The sequence below is a fragment of the Rutidosis leptorrhynchoides genome, chromosome 1 (genome assembly GCF_046630445.1).
Source record: "Rutidosis leptorrhynchoides isolate AG116_Rl617_1_P2 chromosome 1, CSIRO_AGI_Rlap_v1, whole genome shotgun sequence".
Lineage (NCBI taxonomy): Eukaryota > Viridiplantae > Streptophyta > Magnoliopsida > Asterales > Asteraceae > Rutidosis > Rutidosis leptorrhynchoides.
In genome coordinates this window covers 184,523,691-184,537,389 of record NC_092333.1, presented here as the reverse complement: position 1 = coordinate 184,537,389, position 13,699 = coordinate 184,523,691, and positions in this window count along the sequence as shown.

Sequence of the window (13,699 nt, the reverse complement as noted above, 5' to 3'; positions counted from 1 at the left end):
AGAATCCAGCATCATAAACTTTTCTTGTTGTTAGTTGAGGCCCATAATGCCCTCCTGTTGGTCCTGTGTGATAATGGTTTAATATTTTACTAGCTTCATCTCCAAATACACATCGGCGTATTATTCCATCGGGACAACTTTTAAACAGATGTGGATCTTCCCAAAAATAGTGTTTTATATCACTGAAGAATTTCTTTCGTCTTTGGTACGATAATCCTTTTTCAAGGAATCCACAAACTAAGTAGTTTGCATTGTCTGCAAACCATGGGATTTCTTTATAATCTATCTTCAATAGATATTCATCAGGAAAGTTGTCTTGTATGGCCGATTCATTTAGAACTTCTAATTCGGGATTTTCAAGACGAGAAAGATGATCAGCGGCGAGATTTTCTGCTCCTCTTTTATCTCGGATTTCAATATCAAACTCTTGTAAGAGTAAGATCCAACGGATTAATCTTGGTTTAGCATCTTGTTTTGAAAATAGGTATCTAAGAGCAGAATGGTCGGTATAGACCACCGTTTTTGCTAGAACGAGATATGATCGAAATTTGTCAAAAGCAAAAAAAATAGCAAGGAGTTCTTTTTCAGTAGTTGTATAGTTCGTTTGTGCTCCTTGTAACGTCTTACTAGCATAATATATAGGTTGAAATCGTTTTTCAATCCTTTTTCCTAAAATGGCTCCCATTGCAAAATCACTTGCATCGCACATTAGTTCAAATGGTAGATTCCAATTTGGTGTTATCATGATCTGCGCATTAGTGAGTTTCTCTTTAAGAATATTAAAAGATTTGATACACTCATCTGAAAAGATGAATGGAGCATCTTTTTCTAGGAGTTTATTCATAGGAGTGGCAATTTTAGAAAAATCTTTTATGAAACGTCGGTAAAAACCGGCATGCCCTAGAAAACTCCTAACTCCTCTAACATTGGTGGGATGTGGAAGTTTAGCAATTACATCTACTTTAGCTCTATCTACTTCAATTCCTTCTTTTGAAATTTTATGACCAAGAACGATGCCTTCTTTAACCATAAAATGGCATTTCTCCCAATTAAGTACTAGATTTGATTGTTCGCATCTAATAAGCATTCGTTCAAGATTAGCTAGACATGATTCAAATGTATCACCGAAGACTGAAAAGTCATCCATGAAAACTTCCATGCATTCTTCTATCATGTCGTGAAAAATCGCCATCATGCACCTTTGAAAGGTTGCTGGGGCATTGCAAAGTCCAAATGGCATGCGTTTGTAAGCAAAAGTACCATAAGGGCACGTGAATATGGTTTTCTCTTGATCTTCGGGTGCTATTGAAATTTGAAAATATCCGGAAAATCCATCTAGAAAACAATAGTAACTATTTCCGGCTAATCTTTCCAACATTTGATCTATGAAAGGTAAGGGAAAGTGATCTTTTCTGGTGGCGTCATTTAATTTTCTATAATCAATACATACACGCCATCCTGTTACAGTCCTAGTAGGAATAAGCTCATTTTTCTCATTTTTAATGGCAGTCATGCCACCCTTCTTAGGCACGCATTGAACTGGGCTTACCCATGGACTATCAGAAATTGGATAAATTAAACCTGCATCTAGCAGTTTAATAATCTCTTTCTTAACTACATCTTGCATATTAGGATTTAGTCTTCGTTGGTGTTGCACATATGTTTTATGACCTTCTTCCATAAGGATTTTATGTGTGCAATACGAAGGACTTATTCCTTTAATATCATGAATCTTCCATGCAATGGCTGGTTTATGAGCTTTCAACACAGAAATGAGTTGTGATTTCTCATTTTCAGTAAGAGAAGACGATATTATTACAGGTAATTCAGATTCACCATGTAAATAAGCGTATTCCAAATGGTTTGGAAGTGGCTTTAACTCTAATTTCGGAGGTTCTTCTATCGATGATTTATATCGATATCTGTCTTCTTCTTTTAGCATTTGAATTTCTTCTGTTGTTGGTTCATATCCATTAGCTATAAGTGTAGCTAACATTTCAGCTTCATCAATTGGTTCATTACCTTTTCCTAAAGAACATTCTCCTGTTCCTTGTAATTCTGGAAATTCTTCTAATAATTCTGCATGTGCATCTATAGTTTGAATATAATAACATGTATCATCTGCAGATTGTGGTTGTTACATTGCTCTATCAACTGAAAAGGTAACACTCTCGTCCTCTATACTTAGGGTCAATTTCTTACCGAACACATCTATCATTGCTTTAGCCGTGTTTAAGAATGGTCTTCCTAATATGAGAGGAACTTGAGAATCTTCTTCCATGTCCAAAACAACAAAATCTACTGGAAATACTAAAGTACCAACTTTAACTAGCATGTTCTCCATTATCCCTCTAGGATATTTTATTGATCTATCGGCTAGTTGTATGCTTATTCTGGTTGGTTTCAATTCTGCCAATGCTTCTATTGAACTAAGACTACCCAGAAAACATGGAATTGTGAAACTTCCTGGATCAGATAGTTTTTCTGGTATCTTATTTAACAGCACTGCTGAACAATTAGCATTCATGGTAACAGCTGAGAGTTCTTCCATTTTCTTTCTATTTGAGATTAGATCTTTCAAGAATTTAGCATATCTAGGCATTCCTGAAATCACATCAATGAAAGGAAGATTTACATTTATCTGTTTAAACATATCCAAGAATTTGGATTGCTCGGCTTCAAGTTTCTCTTTCTTCATTTTACTCGGGTAAGGAAGTGGTGGTTGGTATGGTTTAACATAAGGTTTATCCTTAACTGTGTTATCTTCATTAACCTTTTCAACTACCGGTTCTTTTTCCTTATCTTGATCAGGTTGTGGTTCTTGTGGAGTAGGAATAGCTTCATCAGAAGTTACAGGTATTTCGGGTGGTTTAAGTGTTGTACCACTTCTTGTGGTAATAGCTTTAGCTGTTTCATTCCGGGGGTTAGCATTTGTATCACTAGGTAGACTTCCCGGTTTTCTTTCACCTATTAACCTTGCTAGGTTACTTACTTCTTGTTCCAGATTTTGAATAGAAGCTTGTTGATTTCTAAATGCTTGAGCATTTTGTTCATTGGTTTGTTTTTGAGATGTGAAAAAATGCGTTTGAGTTTCAACTAGCTTCGTCATCATATCTTCTAAATTTGGCTTTTTATCATCGATTTGTTGTGGTGGTTTATTTTGAAAATTAGGTCTTTGCTGATTGTAAGTATTATTGGATACTTGTTGATTGCTAGGACCTTGTTGGTTGTTGTATGGAATATTTCGGTTATAATTCTGGTTTTGATTGTAAATCGGTCTTGGCGGTTGATAATTATTCTGATAATTATTTCCAGGCCTTTGGTTTATGTTTGAAATATACTCTCTTTGTTCCATTGTTAATTCAATACTGAGACAATATTTTGTCAAATGTGGTCCTCCACACTGCTCACAACTAATTCTTATTGAGTGAATATCTTTAGTCATCTTTTCCATTCGTCTCTCCACAACATCTATCTTTGCGGAAATGGAATCTAAGTCATGGCTAGTATCGGCTCTAGCTGCTTTAGATGATCTAACGATATCTTTTTCTTGGTGCCACTCATGTGAGTGGGAAGCAGTGTTATCAATAATTTTGTAAGCATCAGTTTCGGTTTTCTTCAAAATAGAACCACCAGCTGCTATATCTATGTCTTTCCTTGTAGTGATGTCGCATCCTTGGTAGAATATTTGTACTATTTGACAGGTGTCTAAACCATGTTGCGGACATCCTCTTAATAACTTTCCATATCTTGTCCACGCCTCATATAGAGTTTCATTTGGCTTCTGTGTAAACGTAACAATTTCTGCTTGAAGTCTTACGGCTTTAGATGCAGGAAAGAATTGTTTAAGAAATTTTTCAACTAAAACATCCCATGTATCAATCGCCCCTTCAGGTAACGATTCCAACCAATCTTTGGCTTCTCCCTTTAAAGTCCAGGGAAATAACATGAGATATATCTGTTCATCCTCCACTTCTCGGATTTTAAATAGTGTGCAGATCCTATTAAAGGTACGTAAATGTTCATTTGGATCTTCCTTCGGTGCACCACTAAATTGGCATTGATTAGTCACCATGTGTAGAATTTTTCCTTTGATTTCATAATCTGGCGCATTAATGTCTGGATGAGTAATTGCGTGACCTTGGCCAGTACGTTTAGCTCTCATTCGGTCTTCCATACTTAAAGGTTCCAGATTCTCCATAATTGAATTTTTTGAATCGGAATCACTAGAGGATTCTGATTTAATGGTTCGTTCCTCAACAATCTCTGTTTGAATGATTGGTGGTTCCGGAGGAAAGTTTAGTGGTTCAGGATCTACGAATCGTTCCTGAATATTCTCCGGATTCTCAATTGTGAGGTCGGGTTCAAAAAATGGATTATCGGAAATTTGAACTGGAGTACTTGGTCGACTGGATGACGATTCTAAAGAAAAATCAACGTCAGTAATATTTGCTAAATGTCTTGATCTAGTTACAGGTGGTGAACGTACAAAAGGTGGTGAACGTCTTGCTCGGTGCATTCACTGAATATCCTATTAGTTTTTAAAAGGAAAGAAAAATTATAATAAGTTATCCAATCAATAGACTTTTCTGATTTTGCCCACGTTTCAAATAGCCAAAAGATGCAGCAGAGGGGCAGGATTCGTTTGGTCTCAATATAATTGAGGACTGTTTGGCTCCAATAACCCGGTCCACGTACAAATCCAACTATTACTACGAACCAGAAAATTTTGATGTCTATTAATTTAATCACTTAAAATAAATTTTCGTAATTTTAAGAAATTTAGATAAGAAGTAGAATAAAAATCTATGTCCTAAAACTAGAATAGCGAGAAATAAGAAAGAAAAAGAGTTCGTCGGAAAAAGATCGAAAAAGAAAAATAAGAAAGAAAGATAAAAGGCGACGGAAAAATAAAAGAAACTTATAAAACTTAAAAACACTTGACTAACCTAACCTTATTACTACAACTAACTTAAAATTATAATCGTAAATTGAGATTACTAATTGGAATGATAATTGATACATAGGTAAAAGTCGTCTAAAAATATTAAAGCTTACAGGAAAAACTATATCCCAAATGGAAATAACTTAAAAAGAAACTAAAACTTAAAAAGGCGTCGCAAAATTCTAAAGCACTTAAATCTTAGTCTAAAGAAAAAGCATTTAAGGGATTTTATGGCAAAGTCTAAAAATCTAGAAGTAAAAATAACTATGGCAAAAACTAAGTTTAAAACTAAATATGAGCTAAAAATACAAATATTACGTTAAAACGATTGAAAAGGGACAAAATATAAAAATATTCAAAAAGTTGTAAAAAGTACAATTTTATAAAAATATTATTTTTATATTATTTATTTAATAAAACTATTAATTTTACAATTTAATTAAACTAATTTAACTAAAATATAAATTAAATAACTTAAAATAAAACTAATTATAATAATAATAATAATAATAATTAGGGTTAATAATAATTATAATAATTAATTACCCGTAATAAATGCAGTTTAGGGTTTCTGTCGGTGTCAGAATAGCTCCGCGAGTTGCGGTAGTCGAGGCAACAAACTCCGCGAGTCGCGGGGTTCGAAAATTCAGATTACAGGCAGTTTCGTTTCAGTTTTCGACGTAATTTTATTTATATATATTTTTTATTTTTATGTTTTTAATATAATTAAAATATTTATATAATTTAAATAAAACTTTTTATATTTTAAAAACTAGAATAGAAATAAAAATATGTTACAATTTTATAAATAAAAATCTTAAAACTAGATTTATATAAAAAAATTTTTTTCGGTTTTTGATTTTTATGTTTTAAATAAAAATAAAATATTTAAATAAAACTTATATTTTTATAAAATAAAAATAAAGAAACTTTATAAAACTTAAATATTTAACAAAATCTTAAAAATACTTATATTTTTTTTTTATATTTTCGAATATTTAAAAACGTATTTTTATAAAAACGGATTTTAATAAAAGTAAACTAAATATTTTTTTTTTTATATTAGCGTTGCGCTTCCGGCTTTTAAGTGATTCCCCGGCAGCGGCGCCAAAAATACTTGATGTTTTAGCAGAGTAGTATATAAAATAGCTTATATTTTTACAGGAAATACTATTAAATACGATACAATTTTACACAAGATATTTATTTATTTATTGAATGGATATACTTAAACCTTGCTACAACACTTATAGGCAGTGTACCTAATCGTACAGTAGTGTGGTTTTTAGTAAGTCCGGTTCGTTCCACAGGGAATCTTTTTAAACAAAGCTTAACGCTATATTAGTTTACTTTTATAAAAATATAAATATATATATAAGTAATATTATTATTATAAAGGGGGGGGTTTTTACCGTTTAATGACCGGTTTGTCGATTTTAAAACTTTAGTCGCAGTTAAAACCAAATGTAAAATAATAAATATAAATACAAGACTTAAATTAAAGCGTAAAGTAAATAACAATAATGAAATTACGAATAATAAAATTGCGATAAAATAAACTTGCGATAATTAAAAAGTACGATAATTAAAAGTGCAATTAAATACAATAACAATAAAAATGCGATAATTAGAAGTGCAATTAAATATAAAATAAAGGAAATTAAATATGAAATAAAAGAATTATGCTTATTTAAACTTCCGTAATCATGATGTTTGACGTGTTGATTTTAGTTTTATGCCCATGGGTTAATTGTCCTTTGTCCTGGATTATTTAATATGTCCATACGGATTTGTCCATAATAGTCCATCAGTCATAAATATAAAGAGAGAAAGCCTTCGTCAAATTATTCTTATTCCCGAAGTCAAATATTCCAACTAATTGGGGATTCGAATCGTAACAAGGTTTTAATACTTTGTTTAATGAATACACCAGGTTATCGACTGCGTGTAAACCAAGGTTTTACTACTTTGTTAACAATTACACCAATTACCCTTGAATGTAATTCACCCCTGTTTCAACAAGTCTATTAACTATTAATCTAGTTCCGTATCCGGTAAAATGAATAATTATTGGTATTTATAGATATCCCGCCCACCGTACCCAGTCAAGCATATGTGGTTATATATAAATACGTCGAATTATAAGTTTGTATATTAAATTAACAAGGTATTGTTTAGTTAATATAAAACCCATTAATAGCCCATAGTCTAATTTCCACAAGTGTCGTTCTTTTATCCAAACCCCAATTATGGTACAAAGCCCAATTACCCAATTTTAGTAATTAGCCCAACATCATGATTACTTCGGATTAAATAAGCATAATAATTACTTAGCTACGAGACATTAAATTAAAAAGGTTGAACATAACTTACAATGATTAAAAATAGCGTAGCGTTACACGGACAGAATTTCGACTTACACCCTTACAATATTCGCTAACATACCCTTATTATTAGAATTAAAATTAAAATTAAAATTAAAATATAAATTATAAATATATATTACGTATATATTGAGAGAAGAAGGAAAAAAAAAGATGATTTTTGCGATCAGAATTTGTTTGCTTTTATAGGGATTTTCAGAGTTTGGGGCTCCACGACTCGCGGCCCTTTTGGCCTTCAAACTCCGCGAGTCGCGGAGTTTGCTTTTACAGCTCACACAAGTTTGGCTCTTTGTTTACCGACGGTTTTATAAATAAATATAATATATTAAATAATTATAAGAATTATTTAAATATTATATTATATTTATGTGCATAGTTGACTTGTAATTTTTAGTCCGTTGCGTCGAGCGTTGAGAGTTGACTCTGGTCCCGGTTCCGGATTTTCGAACGTCCTTGCGTACAATTTTATATTTTGTACTTTGCGTTTTGAATCTTGTACTCTTGTAATTTTGAGACGTTTCTTATCAATAATTGGAACCTCTTTGATTGTCTTTTGTACTTTTGAGCTTTTTGGTTGTTTGCGTCTTCAATTCGTAGAATCTGTCTTTTGTCTTCACCTTTTATTATTTAAACGAATATCACTTGTAAATAGAACAATTGCAACTAAAAGCTTGTCTTTCTTGAGGAATAATGCTATGAAATATATGTTCGTTTTTAGCATTATCAGACCTCATGAATCGTGTCTGCAAGCCGTACTTGGATAAGTTTGTTATCGTCTTCATAGATGATATCCTCATCTACTCAAAGGGCGAAGAAGAACATGAGCAACACCTCCGATTAGTGCTTGAACTCTTAAGACAAGAGCAACTTTACGCCAAATTCTCCAAGTGTGAATTTTGGTTGAAGGAAGTACAATTTTTGGGTCATGTTGTAAGTGACCAGGGTATCAAAGTTGACCCCGCCAAGATTGAAGCCATCAGCAAGTGGGAGACCCCCACTACTCCAACGCATATTCGCCAATTCCTAGGTCTCGCCGGTTACTATCGAAGGTTCATTGAAGGATTTTCTCTGATTGCGCGTCCTTTGACCGCACTGACACACAAGGGCAAGAAGTTCATTTGGGAACCCGCACACGAATCAGCGTTCCAAACTTTGAAGAAGAAGTTAACCACCGCACCTATCCTATCACTTCCTGAGGGCAGTGACGACTTTGTTGTTTATTGCGATGCTTCGAAGAGTGGTTTTGGTTGTGTACTGATGCAACGATCAAAGGTTATTGCCTATGCCTCCCGCCAATTGAAGATTCACGAGCGGAACTACACTACACATGATCTTGAACTTGGAGCCGTTGTGTTTGCGCTTAAATTGTGGAGACATTATTTGTATGGAACTAAGAGCACTATTTTCACCGATCACAAGAGTCTCCAGCACATCTTTGATCAGAAGCAACTGAATATGAGATAGCGTCGATGGATCGAGACGCTCAATGACTACGATTGTGAACTCCGTTATCACCCTGGCAAGGCCAATGTTGTAGCTGACGCTTTAAGCCGAAAGGAGAGGATGGCACCTCTTCGTGTTAGGGCTCTGAACATCACCATCCATTCGAACCTCAACAGCCAGATCAGAGTAGCCCAAGATGAGGCTCTCAAGGAGGAGAACATATCCCATGAACATTTGAACATACTTGTCTCTCGATTCGAGGTTAGGGAGTCTGGACTCCGATGTTATGCCGGAAGAATTTGGGTACCTTATTATGGAGATCTACGGAACCTCATACTTGATGAAGCACATAAATCGAGATATTCGATTCACCCTGGAGCAGGCAAAATGTACCATGACCTTAAAGAACAGTATTGGTGGCCGAATCTTAAGAAGGACGTTGCGACTTATGTTGGTAAGTGTTTGACTTGCTCGAAGGTTAAAGCCGAGCATCAGAGACCTTCTGGTTTACTTCAACAACTGGAAATCCCACAATGGAAGTGGGAAAGGATAACAATGGACTTCATCACCAAGCTACCAAAGATGGTGGGCGGATACGATACCATCTAGGTTATTGTTGACCGCCTCACCAAATCTGCACACTTTCTAGCGATGAAGGAAACTGATACAATGGAAAGACTTGCTCAATTATACATTAAGGAGGTTGTATCTCGTCATGGTGTACCTTTATCGATCATCTCCGATCGCGATCCCCGTTTTGCCTCTAGATTTTGGCGTTCTTTGCAAGAAGCCATGGGAACTCGTCTCGACATGAGTACTGCGTATCATCCACAGACTGACGGGCAAAGTGAGCAAACGATTCAGACCTTGGAAGACATGCTATGTGCACGTGTCATTGATTTCGGAAAGGCCTGGGAAAGGCATTTGCCACTCGCCGAATTCTCGTACAACAACAGTTATCACTCTAGCATTAATGCTGCACCTTTCGAAGCGTTGTATGGCCGCAAGTGCCGATCTCCTATTTGTTGGGCCGAAGTAGGCGAAAAGCAAATCACCGGACCCGAGGTAGTCCACGAAACCACGGAGAAGATTGCTCAGATTCAAGCTAGACTTAAGACTGCCTGTGATCGTCAGAAGAGTTATGCCGATCTTAAACGTAAGGACTTTGAATTCAACGTCGGCGACCTTGCAATGTTAAAGGTTGCACCTTGGAAAGGTGTGATCCGTTTTGGAAAACGTGGGAAGTTAAACCCACGATACATTGGTCCTTTTGAGATCTTGGAACGTGTTGAAACCGTTGCTTACCGTTTAGACTTACCAGCACAATTGAGCTCAGTTCATTCTACCTTCCATGTGTCAAACTTGAAGAAGTGTCTTGCTGCACCTGAACTTATCATACCACTTGAGGAACTTACGATAGACGACAAACTCTACTTTGTGGAGGAACCTGTTGAAATTATGGATCGTGAGATCAAAACTTTGAAATGCAACAAGATTCCGATTATACGAGTATGATGGAATGCCAAACGAGGACCTGAGTTTACTTGGGAGCGAGAGGATCAAATGATGCGGAAGTATCCTCACCTTTTCCCGACTCCTCCATCTACCTCAGCTTAAATTTCGGGACGAAATTTTCTTTAACAAGTGGGTAATGTAACGACCCTGGATTTTCCAACACGTATTTATTAATAATTATTATTATTAATACGTGTGATTAAACGAATGCATGTTATTACGTTTACATGTTGCCTTGATTGCCTGTACTTGACTTTTAAGTGCCCGAAACGTCTTTGTGACACACGAAACTTCACGAATAATATTTTTAGATATTATTTGCATTCATGATTAAGTTTTATTAATCATTTTGATTAACTATGGTTATTAGTTAGTTACTTGGGCTTTGTTGGGCTTAACTTGTTATTATTGGAACTTGGGCTTGTTTTAAGTTAATAGACTTATGACTTTGGGCTTACAAGCCCACCCTACCCATTTAAATGGATTAACTAGTCCACTTAGACTTGTAAGTATTAGTTTCATGTTTAACTAGTTAGTTTAAAAGACTAGGAATCTAGTTGCATGTAATCCCCATGTAATCACCCATTTTAACCACACTTTTGAAGCTTTACTTGCAAGTGACCAAAGAACAAAGCCATCCTCCCTCCCCCACTAAGCAAACCATCGGTTTCCCTCAAGCATATGGGGAATTTTGTTTCACTTTTCATTCACTTCTTTATTTTGTAATCTCTCATTCAAAACACACACTTACTAGTTTCCAATTTTCTCTCCTTTCTCTCTAACTTTTGTAAGTAACTTGAAGCATTCTTCTCTCCTTTTTCTTATACAAATCCAAATACCATACACCCTTAATCATCATCATCTTTTGTTATTTGTAGTTTGATTACTTGTTGTTAGTTTGTTACATGTAATTGTTAGTTGTTCTTTACTAGTTACAAGATCAAACTTACTAGTTTGATTCTTCATTCATCTTGTATTTACAAGAGCATTTAAGAACATAAACTTACTAGTTTAAGTTCTACCTTTAAAGTTTCAAAGACTTAAGTTCATGTGTTGTGGAAAACATACTTGAAGTTCATGAAGTAAACGTTAAAGTTTACTTTCTAAAGATCAAACTTTGTTTTGAATCTTTAAAGTATGAACAACCATGAACAAATTACATGTTTACTTAGTTACTTCTTCATTTTATGCACTTTAATTTCATGTAGTTAGTTTATATGGTCAAGTACTACAAGTTAGTCTTGATCTCATATCTCTTGAACAAATTAAGTTAACCTTGAAAGTTCAAGAACACACAAATAAGTTTTCTTTAAATATAACTTTGGATCTAGACTTTTGAGTCTTGGATCTTCAAGATCAAACTAAGAACTATGTTCTACTACTTATGATCTTGATTAGTTAGTTTACTTTCAAGTTTGTAACTTGTTATTAGCTTTAAAGTCCATGTATGTGTTAGATCTAAGACTTTGATGTAACTTTGGTTCATCAAACTACATGCAACTCTTAAGTGAGTTGTGCTTCATGTCTTAGACTTGCACTAGTGTTATGATGGTCAAGACTTGGTTAAGATGACGTAAACACACCCATGAGTTGTACACTTGAAGCTATATGCATCAAGGATGAGAACCATGATGAACATCAAACACCAAGACCACTGGAACCCTTTTAAACTTACTGTTTCTGTCCAAAACTTTCTGACCTGATGCTTCTGGAATATACCAGTAGACCTGGGCTGTTCTAACCATGATTTTTGGATAGATCTTTTCGAGTAGATAACTTTTCATATAGGACTCGTCTTAATCCGAGTTACGGTTTAGGATTTATGGCCCTCCGATCGTTACTATGTCCTTTAACGTTGTGCAGAAATTTCTGACCTACTCGCACTTAGACCGTCGCCACGGTCAAACCAAGACGAGTTTTCTTCTGTAAATTTTACCACACTTAAGGGACTCATAGACGGAGCCATGGCCACTGGTCTCACCTTAATTCAGTAAGGGTAGAGGCCGTGGTGACTGACTGAAATCAGACTTTGTTGAAAACTACTTTCATAAACGAAACTTACTTTACGCCTTTTGTTTAATGATGAATGATGATGACCCTTAAGACATTAAATACATACTTTTAAACCTATTAAGATGATTTACTGACTTAGTACTATTTGACTTAGGTTGAGGACTTCGGACCATTTACTTGCACACCTTTTCCGAACCGACTTTACGACTACATTATCATTGTGAGTTATAGCATTCCCTTTTTACTTTAACTTATTTTGGGAACTGAGAATACATGCGGATTTTATGTTTTACATACTAGGCACGAGTACTTAAACTTATATATGTGTGGGTTATACAACGGCATAAACATTCCCTTTAGCTCGGTAACGTTTAATCATTGGTTTTTGAACCGTGAACGCGAATCTTAGATATGGATCCATAGGGTTTGACATCCCCACTCGGGCTAGTCGCGCTAGCATTTAACGAGTGTTTAATACTTCGTAGACATACGCACTTGCCAAGTGTACTTTCAGGGGGTATAAACGTTAAGTTAGTTACCGAGTGCCCACGGTTATACATATACTTTATCATACTGATTTGAATTACTGATTTGAAACGCTTGTTTGAAGCACTGAAATCTCGTGGCCTACCTTACATACTGTTATACTTAAACTATAGCTCACCAACCTTTGTGTTGAAGTTTTAAGCATGTTTTTCCCAGGTGCTTGAGGTTAGCTTCCGCTGTGTTCTAGTCGTGCTGTAGACACCCGCTGCTTAGAGTTGTCATCGCATGAACTACTTTACCTTGCATTCAAACTTTATTACTTTTGAACTATGACTTGTAACGACCATTGTGGTCACATACACTTATTATTTGCTTCTACTTAGTGAAGCATGCTTTTGAAATGTAAAACATTTGATGTCAGTTATGACATCACCTTTTTATCGTGAATGCAACTTCTTTAATTACAGCATATAGTACTTAACCTTGTAATGATCCTGTTGTTGATGATTCGTACACGATGATTTTGTACGGGGCATCACATTATAGTTATTACTTCTTATGTTATTAAAAAATATATGTTGGATATTTGTTCAAAAAAAAAAAAAAATACTATTATTCCAAAAGAATATTGTGTTCTTATTAAATATGCAATTGTTCATTTCGAAAAATATTAATATTGATTGCTTAGAAAATTAATATTTTTTTCAAACAATAATATTCTTATATAAGAATATTACTAATTTATGCCTAAAGTAAATATAATTTTTTAAGAACTGTTTTCTTATCGAAGAATATTACTAATTTTAATCCAGAAAGTTAACATTCTTGCAAAAATATATTATTAGTTTTGGCCATGAATATTAATATTCTTAGCGATCAATAATATTGTTGTTGAACAATAGATACATCTAGT